Consider the following 22697-nt stretch of genomic DNA (forward strand, 5'->3'; position numbering starts at 1 on the left):
ACAAGAACCCTGTCTTATATTGTAGGCAGAAAGATATGTAGTAGATAGACCCCAGGTTGCAGGGTCAGGAGAAACAGCATGAAGCCCTCCTTGGCCAAAAGCATGCTAAATACAGATGATGTTTTTGCATCACTTCATAATTAAAAGCAGTAAAATAGTGTTTTCTTTAATGATTATACTGTCTTTGTGTATGTCTTCAGAAAGCTATAGCCCATGTGGTGATACTTATCCTCTGTCTGAAGATGGAAGAGGTAGAAGTTGGGGGGAGGGAGAATCTTATTTACATAGAATTTGGGTTCCTACAGTGACTTGCAAACCAGCTTGCAAGATGGATGCAATGCCAAAATTATACATTCACATCCATAGCCTTGGTCCTCATAATGTTTTTGGGGGATTGATAGAACTCCTTTTTTATAGTACAGTATAACCAAACATCACTATTAAGCACTTCCATTCAGTCTGATGAATAGAACTAATTTAACTTCAATTAAGTCCAAAGTGACTTAACTAAAAACATTACTGGCAGATGAAAAGCATGTAAGCAAACTGTTATCTTCTCTTCTTTCATTCAGACAGTTTTTGTTCTCCTTCAGTAGTTTTTTCTGTGATGTATTGAAAAGAAACATTTCTGGTACCCGAATAACAGAGTATTTCACTAGACTCACGTTTCTTGCATAAAAGGAAGTGACAACCACAAGAAACCTAAGATGCAGCACACTGTTTAAAGTGACTTGCAAGCAAAATGCCTTTTCTTATTGGGTATTGTATATTTTTTCCCCAAGTATATGTTTCTTCTGCCCTTATATATATAATTCAATTTATCATGAGCTCCAGTTTATTCTTTAGTAGCTCTTTTTAAAAAGTAAATTCAAGCTATTTATGTGTACAAGTGAAATTTCACTGTATTCTGTTTTAGGGGTATCAATATTTACCAACACTCTTTACGTAGGATTTTTTTTCTTTACTGGTGAATTACAGGTAGGGTCAGACATAAAAAAATTCCATAGGTAGTTAAAAAAAAAAGCTAAGATAAGAAGGACTTCTTATTACAAGACTTCTTAGGCATGTATTACCTATCTCCAAATACATAATATTGCTTTTTGCAACACCCCGTACCCAGCTTTTTCTGAAGTTCAACCCTTAAGTAAAGCTTATGCTTTCGTCAGAAAGTCAGATTTTTGCAGACCAAGTGGTTGACTCAGGACTAAAATTAATACACGAAATCAGGTATTTGGGACTTCCTGTATACTACTGCATGAATTTCCTTTTGATTTTTCTCTTCTTTACCATGCTGTTTTTTAAGACGAGAGTTACATTTTTGGACAAAAAAGTAGTTATCAGTGCTTTGTTATTGTCCTAGTTTCAGCTGGGATAGAGTTAACTGTCTTCCTAGTAGCTGGTATGGTGCTGTGTTTTGAGTTCAGTATGCGAAGAATGTTGATAACACTGATGTTTTCAGTTGTTGCTAAGTAGTGTTTAGACTAAAGTCAAGGATTTTCCAACTTCTCATGCCCAGCCAGCGAGAAAGCTGGAGGGGCACAAGAAGTTGGCACAGGACACAGCCAGGGCACCTGACCCAAAGTGGCCAACGGGGTATTCCATACTATGTGATGTCCCATCTAGTATAGGAACTGGGAGGTGGGAGCGGGGAATCGCTGCTTGGGGACTAGCTGGGTGTCGGTCAGCAGGTGGTGAGCAATTGCACTGTGCATCATTTGTACATTCCAATCCTTTCATTATTGTTGTTGTCATTTTATTAGTGTTATCATTATCATTATTAGTTTCTTCTTTTCTGTTCTATTAAACCGTTCTTATCTCAACCCGCGGGTTTTGCTTCTTTTCCCGATTTTCTCCCCCATCCCACTGGGTGGGGGGGGAGTGAGTGAGCGGCTGCGTGGTGCTTAGTTGCTGGCTGGGGTTAAACCACGACAGTTATGATTGCCCTGGATATGAAACATTGTGTTATAAATATAATCCTATCTAAGAGTAGTAATTCTAATTTCAAGAATGTTTGATTAAAAAATGTTAATCTACTGTGAAGGAGGTAAGTTAGTATTTAGTCACTGAAAACATGAAGTTCTCAGAATTTCTTTTCCTTGCATGTCTTTTTGTAATCTTGGTTACAAATGCAAGGCCTAGGGTAATATCTCATCTGATAAAGCAAGGTCTTAATCATCAAACCACATACATCACTTTTGTTAAGGCATGTAATTCTGTACAGATACAAGAAAATAAATGCAAAAAATAATAATTTATAAATCTTTGGTAGCTTCAGTTAAAAAATAATAAAAAAACCCAACCAAAACCCTCTGGCTTTCACTGTACATTCTAATTTGCTGGTTTCTACATGGGGAACCAGACTTCATCACAAGTTAGTGTTGTCTGTGAATATTTTATTGATTGGCTGATTCAGTCTTCCTCATTAGACACAAGAGAGACACCCTTTAATGCAAGCAGAAGGTGACCACCCTCAGTGGCTCTCACCACCAGCAGCATACATTCCTTTCAAAATTAAGGAAGTCAAAACCAGCTCAGGTAAATTGCACTGCTTACTTCAGACTAAAGGAGGTCAAATAAACTGCGGAGCTGATACAAATGTAAGAATTTTTTTTTTTCACATTTTAGTAATTATTTAGTAAGCTGATATCAAACCATGTGTTTGCAGTAAGCCTTATGATGAACATCATGGGTATCTGCTTGTTATTACTTGTTCAATGATGTCTTCCTTCAAATCACACAATGTATTTCTTCAACCTGGAGAAGAGTAGGCAAAGGATATGATCTAATTTCTGCCTTCGGGTGCCTAATGGGAGGTTATAGTGGACAGAAAACCAGACTCTTCTCTGAGGTGAGCAGTGAAAGGTTGAGAACCAAAGACCAAAGTTTCAGCACAGGAAGTTCTTTGTAAGGAAATGAAGGTGGTCAAACACTGAAACAGGTTGTCCTGAGAGGTGGTGGAATATTCATCCTTGGAGGTATTCTGAATTCAGCTGAACAAGGTCCTGAGTGACCTAATCTGACTTTGGAGTTGGCCCTACTTTGATTGTGTGTGTTTGTAGGTTGGATTACATGACCTCCAAAGATCCCTTCCAGCTTAAATTATTCTATAATTATATGATACAGCTGGAGTGGGAAATTTGTAGCAAAGTGGTAATGCCAGATGATTTTAAATTTAGATTGCAATAATGAGTATCCATACAGAGTCACCTGAATGCCAGATGTCCTACAGGGTTCCAGTGGGATAGTTTGCAAAGCAACAGTTATCACATTTTGAATAAGTATTGCAGAAAGAATGGATGTTTACTCTGGAAACTTTCCAGTGGGAGCAAAAAAAGTAAAATCTGATTCCAGAAGTCAGGAGACTAGTATAAAGCTTCATTTCTGTGTAACCGTGTGCCTGTAACCTGAGTGAGTTCGGCCAAAGAAAAATAGCATTTTCAAGCTGATACATATTTATGAGGTCTGCAAGTAAATAAATCCATTCCAAAATGATGTGAAATCTGTTTGAGTGCTCTTCTGATAGGCAATCCAATTTTACAAACACCAGTTATCTCTGCAGTGGACGATCCGTGCAAGAAGAAAAATCTTGGATGTAAAAGTAAGTCTGAAAGCTCCTTAAAAAACTTTGATTTTTCTTGGAGCTCAAACTGAGGATAAACCTCTCCTAGCTCAATGGAATCTGTAGGGGATTAAAAGAAATCTTTAAATGATTGTATGGTATGTATTACCAGACAGAAGAATAGCAATACCTTTTTCTGCCCACTGTACATCTTTCCCTCATACTGTTTCCTCCTTTCAGCCACAGAATACTTCCTTACCCAGCCCATCAGGCTTTTTCTATCAGCCAGATATGAATTTCAGCTCTCATTGTGGAGCAGTGATCCCTTTTTTTGGTGACAGCAACCATAGCTTTCACCAGAAATGGAAATTATTTGTCCCTTCTGGTGTGCCTTTTCATCTCACTCAATGTTATGGCTCTCTGACAGAGTTTTATACAGGTTTATATAGTTTCATGTTTTAGCTTGCTAAAACATTTTAGCAAGATTTTATTTTGGGTGTTCAGCAAGTTTCCTTCAAGGATTTTGCAAAAGTTACTGCCAGATTCTATTTTGTAGAAGTATTTGAGAATTTTACATTATTTTTCATGGGAGCAACAAGCTTAACACCTAAGGAAATTGAAGTGTTATCCTACATTAGCTTCCCAAACATAATAACTGATTGCATGTTTGGTTACATATCAAATCAAGAAGGCAGAAAAAGTTTGTAGGCATGTATGTTCATCAGAGTGATGGAAATAGTGACGCTAAGCAAAAGCCAGATCCTTCAGCTGGTCAATGCTTATTTGCAGCTTGATGGTGAAAGCAGAGAGAATGGCATAATAAGCAATTTTAGAATAAGAATGATTATAGTGTTCAGTTTAGCTGAAGGACAGAAGGGCAAGTGAATTAGTCCTCCAAGCACTATATCAGGGAATCTATGAAAAAACCTCAGTTTTCAGACAATGCCAATGTCTTGGACTTGTTCTTAGTTGTAGCCTGAGTATATTCGGTACAGATAAGAATTAAACTTTCCCTTTTTAAAAAAAAAAGTCAGTTTAAATATTAATGACAAAAATCCCATTGACCTCTGGAATGATCTCTGGGCTGGGATTTTATATAAAAAAAATGTATTTTGTCTTCTACGAAGATGTCCTGGGAAAAACATGAATGAAAAAGCATTCTAAAAATTTGAGTGAGTTTGTTATTGATGTGAATGAATGTGCTATTAGAATGAGGTAAGCTAGCAGGCTGTATATTAAAAAAAAAAAAGTGAAATCAATTAATGTTCATTTATTTGCTTAGTTACAACTTAGTTATGAAATGGAATCTGAGAATACATCGATATTTCATTTTTGCTGAATAAAACTGAATTGAAATAAGTGATAATCCAGCTAAGTTCTGCATGGTACGTTGATTTTTCCAATTCCAGAAGAAATTAGTGATCCAAGTTTGCTTTGAAAAAACTGCTGTCTAAAACATGAAGCTGTCTTAGTCTCTTGTTCAACTCAACACTAAAATAAGTATTCATTCTTTAAAACAGCCCATTAGAGAGCTGAAGTGTAAATAAGTATTTATTTCAGTTCTCTGGAGGAAAATGCATCTAGTTTAGGGATTGATTCAGCCCTGAAAATTATTTGACTGTAGTTACAAAAGACATTCTGACAAAAAAAAAAAAAAAAGGAAAAGGGGAAAGAAGGAAGGAATTAATCTGACAGGGATTTATCAGCATCAATATAGCGAGAAACAAGTTAGAGGAGTTAACAAACTATAACTTGTCCTGAGAGAAATGAGGCTGTGACATGAAGCGACTTTTGCTAATGTTAACATCCTAAAGAACATAGTCTGCAAGAAGCATGCGGGGTGGAGAGGCGTGTCAGCAAATATGGAAACATCACCAAGCTATTCATCATCTAACTGTGCTACACAGAAATTGTGCTGGTGATAACACCTTCTAACTACCTTAGATGGGGGAAGGAAAAGGCAGTTTTATCAGTTTTTAGGATTTTGATTTCTTCTGTGGGAATGGACCTTGCCCAGAATTTCAGATATTAAAAATATGTTTTCTGGAAAAAGCAGTGGACAGAGAACTTGTGACTCTGACTGAATCATCATGGTATGCTTGGTTAGTGAAAACACAGGAGGAGTGATGACCAGTTAAGTTCAGCACATGGATGTTTAAACCCTTTGATTAGTGCAGCTATACATGGAAGCACCAAATTAATTTGCCTGAAGCCAGAGCAGCCCTAAACACTACTCCACAAGCCTTAACAGAGATTTCCATACAGTTGGTCTCTGATAACCTATGCCAGGACCTCTAGGAGGCTGGTGATCATGTCAGGCTGTGGTTGTGGGTTCACATACAATTGACACTATCACAGTTGGGAAAGGGAGATGCCCTGGGCTTGGCTGCTGCGTGGTCCTGTCCTGTGTAGTCCCTTCTTAGACAGCTGAAGGACTTCATGTCAGCCACACAATCCTGACAACTTTTCTCCTCCCCCTCTGCACAGGAAATGATGAAATGATGACTGGAGCCTCAAGGTGCCTTTAGGAATTAGAAGTTTACCTCCCCGTCTGAAACCAGTCATTGCTGGTACGTAGTTTTTGCAAAGAGAAGATCTGCCTTTTTGCTCTTCTGCTGAAATCCCAGGTCACTTTTTCAGAATTGGCAGACTTGCAAGGAACAAGTTCAAGGTTTGTCTATGTCAAATCCATCTCCTAGTTCATCTGCTCTTCTCCCTCCTCTCTTTCCATGTGTAAACTGGAAATGACAACATTTAAACACATTATTCAAAAGATGATAATTTATTCACTAACATTTGTTTTGTGTTTGTTTGGTTTTCCAGCTGATCTGACGCTGTTTGAATACAGTACTCTGTAAAACTAGCTGGAAGGCAGGATTCTACCTCTCACTGAGAATTTATAGCCTTCTTCACTGTAAATATAAATAGACCCTCAAAAAATTGAAAAAATATTAACAGTAGGTAAGAATGGCAGAATGGAGACTAAATAGCTGGGTTCCTTTCTCAGTGCTGCTCCCGAAGTGCTGAATTACTGACCCTGGGATGTGGCTGGTCGGAACGCAAGAAGTCGTATTACTGCAGAGGAAATAGATAATAATCACATTTTCATTAGAAGTACGTGTATCTCTATTGGCTCAGTTTTGTATTGTGATCTACTGGAGGAGTTAATTTGTTTTCTGGGACAAATGAGTAAACATGTCAGCTGTGCCAGGAGAAGGAATTACTTTGATGAACATGCCTGTCTGTCAGAGATTATTCTGTGCGGCTGGTTGAACAGTTAGTATGAGTTCTTGTGTACCTGTTTCAACTAAAATGAGCTGGGTTCGTGTACACTTTTTAAATAGTAGATCTTTAATAACTCAGCTCAGGTTGTGACCGTGGCCTTAGAGGTGGTGATGGTAAAAGGGACAAATTTGGTTCAAAATGCGGACAGCTGTCAGTATCATCTGATTGCAGATACACTAGAACTACAGCAGCAGGACACACCTTTTAATGTTGACAGGTGAAAACTGATGCAGAAGGGAGATCAGCACATGGTAAAAAAGGCATGGAGAGCACATGAAGCAAAGAGAGCCACCATAATATGGGGAAAAACCTACCCTTCTAAACACAATAGAAGAGAAGAAATGCTTCATACCTTGGGCCAGAGAGGCAAGCAGGGTCACCAGTGCACATCGATGGTGCAGCATCCTTTGCCCTTTTAATTCAAGAAACCTAAAGAGAGTGTGCTACTTGGTTAACAAAGATCATTCAACGTGACTCCCAGGGAAGATGTATCTCCAGGCTTCCTTTGTAGTTGGATGGAGGGTGATTGCTATGATAAGAAACAGGAATGCTAAAGCTGGTAAGACTGATTTTGGCATTGTGGAGTTCTCTGGCCTAACTTTGTGTTCATAATCTACATTGTGTCTACAGCAGAGCAAACTCTTATCCAAATTGTATTTAAACTATTAAAATCTCAAACCTGGAGTCATGCTGACTACATTTTGAACATGCTGATGCTCCAGGTCAAGGGCACATCAATATTAAAACAGAAGCTTTTGTCAATGTACTTAAACATCAGCTTGTTTAAGCTTGTTCCAGGCATGCTCCTGGGTCATGTCAGGTTGGTTTTTTTGTGAATTTTGTTTCCCTGCTGCAGTGCTTTACGCAGTGCCTGTTTCTGAACCAGATCTCTGCCATTTTACAGTTTCCTGCATGGCAAAGCACTGATACTTAAACATTAAAAATCCTAAATAATCCCCTTGTCTAATGACTGTGTGCATGACAGCTGTCTTTTTTCTCTCAGACGTATCAGCCTGACTATGAAAAAGGGAGCAAGGATAACACTTTATGATGATTAACAAAGGATGTCTAAAAAACTTCCCTTCACTCCAGCTTCTCACTTCAGTCACTGTTGACTGCAAAATCATTGACCTTTTGTACTCCGTCAGCAGTCCCCTAACACAGGAGTTAGCAAAAAACCAAGGAGACAGAGCTGGGAAACACTATTTTTCTGCTTCAACAACTCATTACAAATTGTAGACTGTATTTATTGGAAATTTGTAAATGATTAGCAGTAACTACCATGGTTTTGCTGCCTAGTTTTAATTTCTGTGAAGGAAGCTGACCCAAAGAGCAAACACAACTCTGTACACACCTGTTTTACTTAATACTACCCTTTAAGAAACCTGCAGTCACTAACCTGCTGTGTACTTTTGGACTAATCACTGTACCCATACCCTGTGTGATTTTAGCTCACTATCTGAAATTTAGGGATAATTTTTCCTTTGTTAAATCTTTTCCAGAATGCCTGAGGAAAATATTATGTTTAAGCCAAGTACTAAAACCTTTTAAGTAAAAAGGATGCACCTCAGCTGCTGGTGGTTTCTCACTCCTGTTCTTCCTAGTTTTTCAACATAGATTATGTCAACCCACTAAATTGTAGTAGGTCTTTTGCTTCCATGTTTGCTTGTTTGATTAAAAAAATGGGGAAGGAATTATAAAGGCAGGCATTTGCAATCTAAATTGTTGAGGTGTTTTCTTAATCTAAGACCTGTAGAAGATAATGTACTTAGTGGCTTTATACTCACAGATGAAATACAAAAATTCCAAAGCCATAAAGCAGCTAATAGGAACTTTGGTTTCAACCTGCTTATTTTGGATGTGACTGCTGTACTTCAGGTATTTTGACGTTGAGTGTTGCTCCGTTTTTAAAATTAAAAATAGGGTTCTCTAATCTTACATACTGTAACTAATGGTATGATTCTAATGAATTGTGATACATGTTACTACAGTGGAATATTTACAACAGTTGGAAATATCAATTAGGTTATAGGGTATTTACCAGATGGATTTTATGAAAAAGCAAACCAAGGATGGGGAGTCAGAAAGCTTAATTTGTTGGAATGCTGCCAGTGATACTCTGGAGATCAGCCATAATTCAGGCAAGCGTATTGTCTGCCATCCTGGGGATGCATGGTTGCTAGGTGCAACTATCATTGCTAAATGTCTGGACTTCTCCAAAACAGGCTTGCATAAAAAAACCCCAAAACTTTTTTGCAGCTGCATAGAGATCAACAGAGAATTTATAATAATAAAAAAAGGTAGTGAGGTCAGGCATGATCTGCAATATAACAGTATTAATTACTCTTGTAATGATGGGAAACTGTACTTAAAGCATGCAAGCAGATCAGCAGGAGTGGAGAGTTTTCACTCTAAGATTTCTGCGTGTTGTTCAGTGTCTTGTTCCTTTGCCTGCCTTCAGTCACAGAGGTGTCTATTTTGTGGAAGATATTAACCAACTGTCAGATAATCATACTCCTAGGTGAATAAAGGAGGGGGAAACAGTTAGAACAGTTAAAGGAGCAGTTACTGAGGTATATTCTTAATACACTGTGAGCAGCTGATAGTGTTATTAGTCATTCCCTTTTTCATTTTTATGAAATATTGGGCAGAATCAGTCACATAGCAAATTAATGCTTAAGAACTTGGGACTTTTATTTCACTCAATCTATCCTAATATATTGTCTCCACAACTCTGTAAGTAAAAATGGTGCGGAAGCCTTATAAAGACCTGCCCTTCTAGTGACTTTGTAAAAGGACTTAAATAGAACAGAGGTTAAAAAGAAAAAAGTATAGGAAAGAAAGATGCAGATCCTTTTAGAACTCTTTCATTTATGTTTGAGCAGAGAAGTGGTCATGGGCCATAGTGATTTGATTTAATTTATTGAAGTGCTGCTTTTGTTCTAGTTTGGATTTATTCATATTTGGGTGTGAGCAGAGGCTGATTCTCTCACTTTAACTCTCTCACTCAAAATGTAAAGAGGAGTAACTGCAGTATGTACTCAGTTAAATTATATTGATGTGAAACTTCTATGAAAAGAGGATTGGCCTTGTGGTTGGGAAGATCTCACACTGAGAAAGTTAGTGGTAAAATCTATCCCTGAATTTACATGAGCTGTGACATTCTTATATATGTGTAATGCTTTTATCATTGAGAAAGTACAAGATAATGGAAAAATTGTATAGCAGATGAAGAACAGCATTCTATCATTTTTCTGATTATGCCATGCCTATGTATAAAATTGACCACACTGCCCAAACCAGATGAACAGGACAGTTAATTAAGGACAATGAAGGAAAAAGCTTCTAGTAAGATGCTTTTGTTCTTCTGTTGTTAGCTCTCCATCAGCTCTGTTAAAGCCTAGACTAGCAAAACTACTGAGGTAGTAACTATATTTGGGCAGTGGCACAGACAGCAGAGACCATTGACAAGGGCTGGTGATTCATGTTTTTCTGTCATTGACTGTAGCTAAGAGCCTGCCTCATAATGAAGTGAGCTAGCAGCAGAAAAATTTGTATGATTTATTCTAAGCATTCAATATGCACGTGCACGTCACTGTTCATTCCAACGGAACAGTAAGTCAAGCTGAAGTTCCAGATGAAACAATTCATACTTTAGATGGGGAAAATACATGAGCAAGACACATGTAGAGACTTTGTATACTTTGACCTTTCAGCTGCCCACAGGGTTCAAATGCCATTTGCCACAAAAAATATATCAGTCCTGGGTTCCTTTGTACTTTCTATTTGTACAGATCACAGAATCAAGTGTTTGCCTACCCAAGCTGTTCTGGTAGAGTTTTCTTTTTCACATCAGTATCACATATTTTAATTAAATGTTTGCAACATAAATTTTGTCACCAACTTTCTTCACTCCTGTTATGGAGCACTTATTAAAACTTAGACTCCTTGGCGTTTTTGCCTTTCGGTATATGAAATTCATTACACTGACTTTTAATCACTTCAGGATTTCCACCCCAATTTTTCTAATGCTAGTAGACTGACATGAGAGCAAAGGTACACTCTGCAATTTGGCTTACAAATGAAGTACTGAAAAGTCTGATGAATCAGAGTCCTTAAGCACACAGTTAATTTGAGCTGATGCTCTCCTGACTTCAGAAGGAGTACACCCTTTTCTTAAATGTTTGATCAGGTCAATAAAGAACATCAAAAGCTGGCCTTTTGTGCATCGCTTTCTGATTAGAGTTTTGGAAGACAGATGACTGGTATGTGATTACCAAGTAACCTTCATTTCATTTTAAAAGGAGCTCCACTACTCCCACTTATGCTTAGAACTAGAAATCTTTCAAGATTACATAAACTATTACAGACAGAGCATGTACATGCTGGAGGAACCAAAGGAACAAAGTCAGGATCTGATCTGTGTGAGGTGTGGGAAAATAATCTTTTGCTGATAGGGACCTTGATGGGAAGCTGAGAGAGGGAGAGAGAGAAAAAAAGGACAGATTTAAGTGTCTGTAAAGAGCAACTGGAAAAGAAAGGCAGAGAGGTTTAGAAAATGAGATTTCCAAATATAATATTTCAGCTTTCCAGCATGGTTAAGAAATTGCTGTATGGATAATTCTCAAAGAGCAATGCTGCAGCTTACAAATATATTTGTTTTTTACAAATCTGGGAGAAACAGGATGCCTAGAAGATCCCTAGAACAAAAATAAAAAGTGGTCTGGTGCACTTTAGAAATTTGTCTGGATCTATTTGTCAAGAATGAATAGTTGGTGGAAATACCTGAACCAGATTAATATTTAAGAGTGTATTAGGTAATACACTTAGGAGTTTACTGTAAGGGAAGTTCATGTTCTCCGGGATGTCTTTTCCCACTTCATTGTCAGTTATTCTGCAGTCTCTAGACACCCACTATAATTATCTCTCAGTAAATAAATTGCTATTTAATTTCTAGCCTTAGATGTCCTACTCACCAGGTATTATGGTCTTACCTGTAAAGGAAAAAAAACCCATAATCAATTGTTAAGGGCTTTTCATGCTTTCCACACACAGAAATGTTAGGGAATTTTACCACATTCTTTGTTTTCTTTTATCCAGAATTGATTTGTTTGAGTTTCTTACGGAATACCAAGATCACTGATGATGTCCACTAAGCTCTTGGAGTAAAGTGTGTTGCTGCTTTTCACAACACTGTTAAATCCCTACTGTGTTAAACCTTGTGTTAAAAGTGACTTTTTCTGTAACAAATTCTAAGAATCAAGAGAAAGTTTCAGTATTTGCAGGATTTTTCTCACTGACCTACTAACATTTTAAATTTAATTTCTAGTGGGGACTTGGAGTACTTGTGCTCCTTTTGCTGCAAGGCTTGACATCTACCAAATTCCTTTTTCTTTCATCTTATTTGAAAGAGAGCTGAAGAAATTACTTGCATCCAATACAATATAAACATGTTTGCTAGGCTTTTACTGAAAGAAGTGTTTTTATTGTAAGGAGACAATTTGAAACTGTAACTGAGAGATTCTAAAGATCTTATGACTCATAATCTTCCATGGTTCTGTCCTCTAGCATTTGGGTGGAGATTTGGACTATTTTTTAATCAGAGCTAAGCAGGAGGGCATGCATCACCTTCAACAAATAGATTACCTATTCAATTTCTCTAAGAAAAGATTGCTTTCTTTTTCTTTGTTACTCCCATCACAAGTTATCTTGTTTTCTTGTAGTGATTATTACTGACTAATGAGCAGCATTATGACAAAGATCCACAATAATGTTTAATTAAACATCTGGCAAATGTAGACAGTAATGGTTAAAACTCTTTACTCAATAAATGAGCATTTCAGCACTCAGTTCAGAAGTGCTTGAACCTTTTATTTGATGTGTACTTTCTTTAGTATATTAGACTTTAACCTCTGTGTTTAGATCAGACTGTACCCTGCGCAGCTCAGTATAAAGTGTTTGTCCATGCAGGAACTGTGTGACAAAACTAAACAATTTTGTACTATGCAAATGCATAGACATAATGTTAGCATTCCTTTGCAGCAAAGCACCCTCTCTGGTGATTAGGAACTCCATCACAAAAAAAGTCTAAATTATTATCTGGGTGGTTAGGAGAAGTTACATGGAAAGCAAAAGAAGGAAGCCTTTTCTGGCAGAAAAGGAAGACAATCATGTATTCTTACTGCCCCCAAATTTCCTCCATGTAAAGCGTGAAGTTAAAGGACTCCAACAAGTTAAAGCACAGTGATAGGTGAGCACCTGGAAAACAACCACTGTTATATTTTATGTGGAATGGACTTGACTTATTTTGCTTTTTGTTGAAGAGAAAAGAGAAGTAAAGTATGCTGGAATACTTGAGTTATAAATGACAGGTTAAGTTTATGCTATAGGTGAGATTAAGCCAGTTAAAACTGATGGGTGTAACAGCAGTTCTTTATTGTGAAAAATAGAATAAAAGAAAGTCTTTTATTTGAAGATGTAGTCTCCAAATCTTAGCAATGGTCCACCCAAGGAGACTTAGTCCTTCAAACATTTGAATTGAAGGGTTTGTTTGACTACAGTTGTCTGTATGAGACAGAGGGGTGGAAAACAGGAGAAGCAGGGAGAAGAAGCACTCCTAGAGTTGCAGCAGAATAAGTGACAGGCAGAACCTTTAGAAAAAGTCTGGAGGTTAAGTGATGTGATGAAGAAATTTCCAATTGGTTGCTACATATTTTTCATTGGATTCAAAGAAATACTCTTGAGCCAGCTGAAACAAAGTATCATGCAAAGAAAATAATGTGTTCTGCAAGAGGTTCTACTTTAACAGGATGTTCCCAAAGTGGTGAAGCATGGGATGTGGAGGAGAAGAAGGCAAGCAGCTCTGCCTCACCTTCTCTTTACTGAAAGGCAGCACTTTGGGTCTAGGGAAGGGGGGCTCTCACTGCAGTCTAGCCCCTGGTCTTAAGGGTGAAATAGCACAGTCTCTCCCCAGGTTTGTTATTACAAGGGGACCGTGGCATTACCTACATGCAGAGAGGTGGCAGCAGCACAATGGGATTCTGCACTTTGCTCTACAGGGAAGGAAGGTAACACTACCAAATGGACTGTGACCTGTGCTGGCATCCCTTGGCTTTGTTGTGCAGTGAGGTCATTGATTGCTGAGGCAATGCTGAGGGGCTGGGAAGCAGAAGATGGAGGTTATACACTACTGTTGGTCTGAGGAACTGAACAGGGGAGGGGTTAGAGAGGGTTGTGAGATGGCAGGAGAGCATGAAGAATGTTGACTATGAAATCTGCCTAAAAGAGGGCAAACTCAGTTTTGACAGAACGGCCTTTATTTGAATTTCTCTGCCTCTGCACACTGAGCTAGTGTGCAAACAGACTGCAGCATGAAGAATATTTCTAAAGCTTTGTCCCATAACTACAATAAAGGTATAAGGGAAGGAAGAAATCACTGTAGAAAGCTTCATATTTGTCACTGTTCACATCATAGATGACAAACTGTAATGCAGGTTCAAGTTTCCCCACCTTTCAGGCTAAAGAAACTCCCAAACTTCTTAATTTAGTTTTCTAAAAATGTATCTAGACTGCTGACTTTTTTCTGACAATAATGACCATATTTTGTGCTGTTAGAGAACAGCAAACTTCAGCATTGATAACTATGGAATAAATTTTTTAATGCTTTTAATAATTTTGTCACCATCCTTGGTGTTGTTCTTATTTTACTTCATTTTTTATTTTAGTAGGTAACAGGCAACAAACTTTGTATAGAATAAGGAAAAGTTTATGTAACATCAATGCCATATTTCATCAGTCATCTCTGTCTCCTGCTGTGAGTAGTCTAACATGTGGCCTACGCTGATACTACTGAAGTGGGAGCTGAGAAGCTGATGGTAACATACAGAACTTCTCACAAACAAGAATCAGTTATTAATCTGCTGGCATGCTCAAATTATTTGTTTCAGGGTGCTCTCACATGTATAATAATAAACCAACACATTTCAACAATCACTTAACTCCGGAGAGGAGTCTAATAGCAAAGCATAAGGGTGTTCAATGCTTAGAACCTAAAAAAGGAAAGTCAGAAAATAGATATTTCAAAGATGGTCTGAAACAAGTGATTCCCTCTTCTCCCTTCAAAGTTGTCTAGGCTAACTCCTAAAATCTATAGTCAGGAATTTCAAAGCATAAGGTAAGCACAGGTTCCCTTCTGCCTTATGGAAAGAGAGCTCTAGAGCCCTTGACTTAAGATCAATATGATAACCTTGCTGTTGTGGATCAGAGGTACTGTCACTCTCATGAGCATTTTTACTGTGGGGGGAATAACAGAACTATTTGAATGACTTTACATTTGCTACGTGAAGAGCAACATTTGGTGAGTACTGATACAATTCAAGGCGTAAATAACTGGGACAATGTCTATTTTGGGTTTCACAAACATTTTTGTGTAACTCATTTTTCTCTGTTTAGATTTGTATTTCTGCTTGCCTATGACGATTCAAACTAAGCCAGTAAAATGGTGGTGTCACAAGGGCTGATGGCATTCGGAAGCACCACAAAGCTGAGGTAAGGTCAGACTGCCTGCAGGGAGCAATATGCATGCCAGGAGGTAGGCCTTGGGAATATCCTCAGAAAAGGAAGACTGTTCAAACGATGGAAGGCTGTGGCCAAGAATTACTCTTACAGCAAGGCAATCCCAGTGGAAGTTGTGGAGGATATTTCATGTGATTCTCAGAAATACTCAGCTCACTCTATGTTATAAATAAAGAGAATCAGGTAAAGAAAGATAAGATATATGCAAAGTATTCTCGTATTTGACTCTTGACTTTTCAGGTGTGAGTTACTTTAATTGGCTGCTACTTTAGACTCCAGGATGCAATCCTTTGCCCTGTCCAGAGCCAAGTGGGCATGTAAGTAGTATCAAGAGCATCTGGGAGCAACAAGCTGGAGACTGATTGAACCTGAGCAAATTGCAGAATTCCACATACCTCAGTACCAGGAGGTATAAAGGCCTCAGAGTAAGGACACACCACAGCAGCTGATTGTTTGAGCAGAACCAAGCTGTTTCCACCCATGCTGACCCCATGTCTAGATGGTTATTCCTCATAACTAAACAAATCCTGATCACCCTGGATCTTCAAACAAGGTCAGTGGGTCTTCACACAGTGGTGGGTTTTGTATGTAGCAATGAGTATTTCTAAGTTTCTGTTCTCATTTGGTGAGAGGTATGCTCATGATGCTAGTGAATTCCAGATGATACTAAAGCAAGGTGAGAGAAGCACTTCGTGGGATTTGGGTGCTGCTAGGAAAAAAAGCAGGAGCTGTAGCTGTATGGAACAGGAGCAAAACATCCTCCAAATGCAGCTCTAAAAATAATATTCTCAATTGACATTTAAGAATAAGCAAGATGTTTGTTTACATGTCAGGCAAACAAATGAAATTAAAACTGTTTCCTTAGGTACTATACTTTTTTAAATACAGTGAGAAATGTGAGGGAAGGGCATCAGAAATAACAATAAACTGTGTAAACTCCACAAATAGCAACTTAAAATGGCAAAAGATCCATTTTATATCATTCATTTTTTCCTCTGTTGCCTTTCCTAAAGGCAATAACGGGAATTAAGGAAGCTTTTACCTGTTCATTGATAGAGAATTTTTGGTTAATTTAAGTATCAAAAGTTGTTGCTAATTTTCTCCTCAGATTCCAGATCATTTTTTCCTCTGCCAGTTCCCCTCTATTGCCCTAATTTGATGTGGAATATATATATGCATGTATATATTAATCGCTTCAGCTTGTATCCAGATTTGAAATCAGATGTGATCTGGGCACTTGTTGCTTTTGAGCATCTGTCTGATGTTGGTGAGTTGGATGTTGGTCTCTCTTGCATTCCACCATTACATAGGAAGGCAACATTTAGTGTTAAGTCTGATCTCAAACAGCTGTGTGCAACCATGCAGGCAGCCAGTTCAGTGAGATTTGAAAACATCTGATAATATGTTATTATATGCCACTTGTAATGAAATGTTTCCCATTAGCATATAACATTAAGGTTTGTAGTACAAGGGTGAAGGCACAAATGTAATGAGTGTCAGAAAGACAACGCGAATGCTCAGCAGTGTCCCATCCCCTGCACTGACATTGTATTAGTTAAATGAAACTCCTGTCTGAATTTAGACTATGCTGCGTGCTGTGGTGGTGAACATGAAAAAACAACCCCAAAAACTCAAACAGTGAATGCTGCAGACCCACCATAAGGCAAGAATTCCTTTCTGACTCTGTCTGGTGATGATTACCTGTCATCTTAGATACATGGTTTGGAGAAGTCCCGTGTGTGTATAACTTCTTAGATATATGTAGCTGTCTAGGAAAGCTTGTAAGAGGAATAAGAATTCTTATCACAAGGAACTCTTATCTAGTTATATGATTTTATATATAAACTTATTAGTCTTAATCTTGAAATAGTAGAATTTTCTTGCTGTTTTCATTACTCTATCTGGAAGACTTTTCCTGAACTTGTTGTAAAGATGCATTTATAGCTGATTTATTACCATTTGATCTTGTGCTGATAATATTGCTCCATTTAGTTCTCTCTAATCATTCTAATCATCTTTCTTGGCAGTTATTCCAATTAAAGTTAATCTTCACTGAAACTGGTTGACCAGAATTGTACACAATACTCTTAATTAGGCCTTTCGTTTCCTCTCACAACAAATGTCTTTCCTCACGCATTTGTGAATTCATTAGCCCTTTCATAGCTTCAGCAATCACTGTTCATAGCCATTTTCCAATAGACTACTTCCAGTAGACTACATCTTCCAAAAGACCTACTTTTTTTGCACTTTTCAACCTATATGATCACCAATAATTAATGAGACAGGAGTTCTTAACAGATGTTCCCAAGTGCATGAATCTGCTCTTTCTGCTATTAAATTATATCTCATTCTATCAGTCAAATCAATACAGTAATTTAATGCTTTTATAAGATGATCTGGTCTTTGTAATAATGACAATACTGCACAACTTTACATTACCTGCTAATTTCATCTATATTTTTCCTTAAAGTCTTTAAATAACTTATTAAACAGGACTGATAAGACACCTAGTAAACTCCCCTCATTCCATGTCTACGTAGTCAATATAAGCTGTTGTTGATCCCTCTAGCCACATCCTTAGCTGCTTTAGAAACTTTGTATTAGCACCTGTCTTCTCCACCTTTAGCAAACCTTTTCTGCAGGGATATTGCATCAAATGCCTTATTTAGATCTCTGATAAATAATATTCTTCTCTCTAGTAAAGCAGATAACTTTTGAAAAGGGATAGTAGATTGGTTTGAGATGATCTACTGTCGATGAAGCCACATTATAATTTATACTGCTTTCCATTTATGTCTCTGCCCTTAATTCTTCCTTCAAACACTATTCCAGACCCCCCCCCTCCCCGCCCCCCTTAAGTCAGATTAATAAGTCTAGTGGTTCCAGAATTGGTCCTTGTTCCCATTCTTTTGAATATAGTTTCTATGTTTACTGTTCCACAGTCTTAAGACACTGCCTCCAAAAATCATAGCAGTTGGACTTGCAATTTCATTTGACAGTTTCATATTTCTATATTCTAACATGGAGATTATCCAGCCCATCTTATTTTTGCTTTATGAGGTATTAAGAATGTTAACATTTATTTCTCTCTGAGGTGTCATAATTCCTGATGCTCTACCTTCATTTTTACTCCTTACTCCACTAATGTCCTCATCATTAACTTTATAGAAAATGGAGGCAAAATATGCATTTAATATGTGGATCAGACCTAGATTAATGTTAATCTCTATTAAGTCATAAATTCTGTATTTACAGCACTGTAATATTTTTTGTTCCTCATGCTTCTTTATTTTTATTGTTCGTAAAGAATTTTTGCTGATTTTTTCAATGATAAATGTAAAGTTTAGCTCAAGAAATCTCAGCCATTTTCCTTCTTTCTACATCCTCTAACTTTTGAGGAACAGTGTGTAGATTTGCAAGTGTACAAAAGCAGCTGATTCACTGAAGGAAGCCCATAAGCTTTTTTTATTAGCTTTTTTTTGTTGCTTGCAATGTGAACTCTAAATTGTGTCTGCCCTTTGATTTAAAGTAATTCCGTACTTTCTATGTTTTAAAAGCTCTGCATTCCTGAATTCAGGCTCTATGTTTTCTTTAGTGCCTTTCTAAAACCCCAAACATTAGTCATAGGCAGACCTGTTGTCTGTCTGGCAGTTTGATGAAGACTGATTCAGCCCATGATCACTCAATCCAAGATTATTTTCTATGAAAAGCTGTTCTGTAAGACCTTGTTTCTTGCTAAACCTATGTCCAAAGCAGCATTAATTTTCATTAGTTCACTGGGTATTTATTAAAGAAATCTGTCTTATAGCAAGTTCAAGACTACCTAAGCCTTCAGCTCTTAGTGATGGCATTTATATTGCATCCAAGTTTGGGAGATTAATCTCCCACATTCATACAATCACTACTCTTTATTTCTCATAATCTTATAGAGATTTCTCTTCATATTCTATCCCAAGCTTAGTGATTCTGTAACAGTACTCCAGAGCTCTCTCTTCTGGGTCTTTTCAACTTTTATCCTAAAGAGATTGTTTTTTTTTCACTACAGGATTAGTTTTCAACCTGTAGTCCATAGGCCCAAGGAATTCCAGTGCCTAGTTCTTTAGGGTGAGTAAAAGGTAAATAAGAAAGGCAAGTTTAGTGTCAATAGGCCTAAATACTATTCTCTCTAGACAGCTTCATGCCTCCCTATTAATTGTAATACATTTCTATAACATGCAGAGCTGCCCAATCACCTCATGTCTTATTTCAGTCTTTCTTGAATAACTGAAGGGTTCAGCTCTTTTGCTCAAATCACAAATGATTTTTCTGCCTGTCTCCATTCCTGCACTATCCAGTTATATTTTATGTTTGATGTTAGGCTTGCTAGAACTAGTTGAACATGTTTTACTCAAAAAGTAATTCAGTGGAGAATGGACACTTTTTTCTTTTTGAAAGCAAATTAAGAAATGTTTGGGGTTTTTTGTAAGCTTTCAGCATTTTGTCCAATCCTCCAAAAAACAGGTTGGAACAAACATAATATAATAATAATACTAAAACTTGAGTGTTTTCTAATTTTTTTTTTCCCTTAGAAGCATAAAATATTCTATTTAAAATGAAAGTATTTCTAATGCAAATATTTTTGTGTTGGGCAATGAATTTCTGAACTAGCTCCTGACCAAACTCTCCTTCAGAAGTTGTGCTTTGCTTCATTACCTGAACACTTAACTAGTAAACTGACATTAAATGCTTCTGACATTAATGTAAGTAAGTCTTTTTTGAAGAGAAGAAACTAAACAAAAATACAAAAGACTGCAAAGCATGAAAGTCTTCTGTGACAACTGTGCTTTTAAAGTTTAGGAAACAATAGCAGAGCTAGATGAGGTTAGAAGATTATAATAATTAACAGAAAAAAAAAAAAAGAAGCAACAATCCTTCAAGCAGCCAGAACTAATTAGTGAAGACATTTTAAAATCCTGTTATTGAAGAGGCTGATTTAGAATAAATATCACTTCCTTTCCCCACAAGAAGAGAGAAAATTTCAGCTGTCGTACTTTATTAGTATTATCAGGAGTATATTGCTGCTGAGCCATCAGGCAGGACTGCAATAACTCTCAGTACACTGGTCAGCAATTATTGCCAGCATCCAAGTATGAAAAGCTGAGTAGAGAGAACTGCCTGTTTCTCTGGATGTTTTCTTTCCATATGATTTGCTACCCTAGGTGCTATAAAGCACCTTGTTCTCAGAATTTCCCATGGTGTTCCAAAGGCACCTTGTGGCTCTCCCCAAGGACAAACAAATAATTTCACCCCCAAATAAACCAACAAATAGAACTGGGTGGAAAAGACAGTTTTCTACTGTCTGGTGCAATCTACAAGTAGATTCCTCAGCATAAAATATTCAACAGGATTCTCAGGAAATAGAAGATTTTTAAAAGTCAACGTTCATCATATTTTAATATTATGATATTAATATTTACAAATACTCCTATTGAGCAACTGACTTCACTAATGTTATTTTAAAGTTAATATTAAATACATTACTACTTTAGAACCACAGATTAACTACTTATGATCTAACGCTTACTTTCTGTTCTAGGATCCAGGTGTTTCACTTTCAGATCTTCTTGACTGATGATAACTTTCTATATTTGTTCTTTTTCTGCCTGAAACCATAATTGACTTAAGTGTATTTTGCAAAAGATTTGCTCAAGAAATGAAAGATTAATGGCCATGAGCCCAAGTGAGTTATTCCACCTTTTTTCCTTACAGATTTTAATGTTGATATAATGTGTAACTTGAACATTAGTCTTAGGTGGCTGATCAGCAGAAATACTAGTGCACAGCGCTAATACTTTGGCTTTATGAGCTCTTTCTAGTCTAGAGAGCCAAAGCTTGAAAAAGATATCTGTATTTAGTCTTTTGTAAAACTAAAAATAGCATTCCTCATTTACAGGTGGGAAAATGATGTGCAAAAATTTATAAATTGCCAAATGATACATTTAAGTCCTACCTAAAAATAGAATGCCCTATCCTGCTTTTATGAAGAAGAGACAATATTTCCTTATTTGTCCTGACTAGCAATTCTGGGGTGCCATTTTTATAAAATCTAGTGTAAAAGCTGTAAAAAGTATATGCTGTTTGCACAAGGAATTTGTGAATTGTTATCAGAGTGTGAATGTATGGAAACAGGACCATATTTAAAAGCTTTCTTTAAAAGTAAAAGTTAGCATCTGACTTTGAAGCAATATTTAGAATATCTGGGTGAAATTTTCAAAAGTGCAATATGATTATTCACATTGAAAATAACATTAGCTATTAGCTATTGCAGTATTACTTATTAATGTTAGCTATTAGCTACCAGATGTTTATCAATATGAGAGATTTATTCTGAAATTGCTTACCTCTTTTAGGGAATCTCATCTATTGTGATTTGACAGTTGAATTCCTCTGCAATTCAAACAAAAGGAGCCAAACACTAAAAGCTGAGCTGGTCCACAGTACAAATCGTTTATGAGAAATTACTTGTAGATTTTGAGGTGAGAGAAAGTTTCACATCTTGACATTATGACAGATGAAATAATTTAACATGGCTGTCTGGCTTGCAGAAAACTTTCTGTTTTCTGAGTTCATTGATGCCAGCTGGTTTAATCAAGAGGAGCAGGACACCTCATGCTAATAAGTTCACGGCTTGCTGTAGGTGTTTACTGTTTGGTTTTTGTTTTTTGGTTTATTTTTTTTACATCCAAGATTATGTGCTGATGGGTGTGGCTCATTGCTGGAACAACTGTATCTAGGATGAGAAACACAATTCAATAACTTGTCTTCTAAAGAAAACATGTTTTAAGAACTTGCACTGAGATAAGGTTCAGTTCAAGTCTCAGAAGTAGTCAGAAATAGAACCATCACTCCAGATCCTAATAACTATCTTTGCAGCGTCAGGAGGGGTATTGCATATATGTGGGATTTTATAGGACCTTAAATGAGACTGAAATACGTTAATGAGAGAGCTTGTGTTTCTCTCGAATTTATTTTTGTGAAGAGGAGACAATGAGACTTTTCCAGAATTTTGTACATATTCTAGTTTTTCTTTTAGCAACTGCTATGTCTCCCTAGATATCCCATGAAGAGAGCTTTATGCCCATGCATGTTGAAAGAGATTAAATATCTCCAGCACACTTATATGCAAAATGTGTCCTTCAGAGTCAATTATAATTAAGGCTGGGGTAAATAGTGTGAAGTGTTTTGAACTGTTAAATGAATTTGTTTCGAACAAGCTTTCTCCTTCTTTTCACCTCTCCTT

The sequence above is a fragment of the Harpia harpyja genome, chromosome 2 (genome assembly GCF_026419915.1).
Source record: "Harpia harpyja isolate bHarHar1 chromosome 2, bHarHar1 primary haplotype, whole genome shotgun sequence".
NCBI lineage: Eukaryota > Metazoa > Chordata > Aves > Accipitriformes > Accipitridae > Harpia > Harpia harpyja.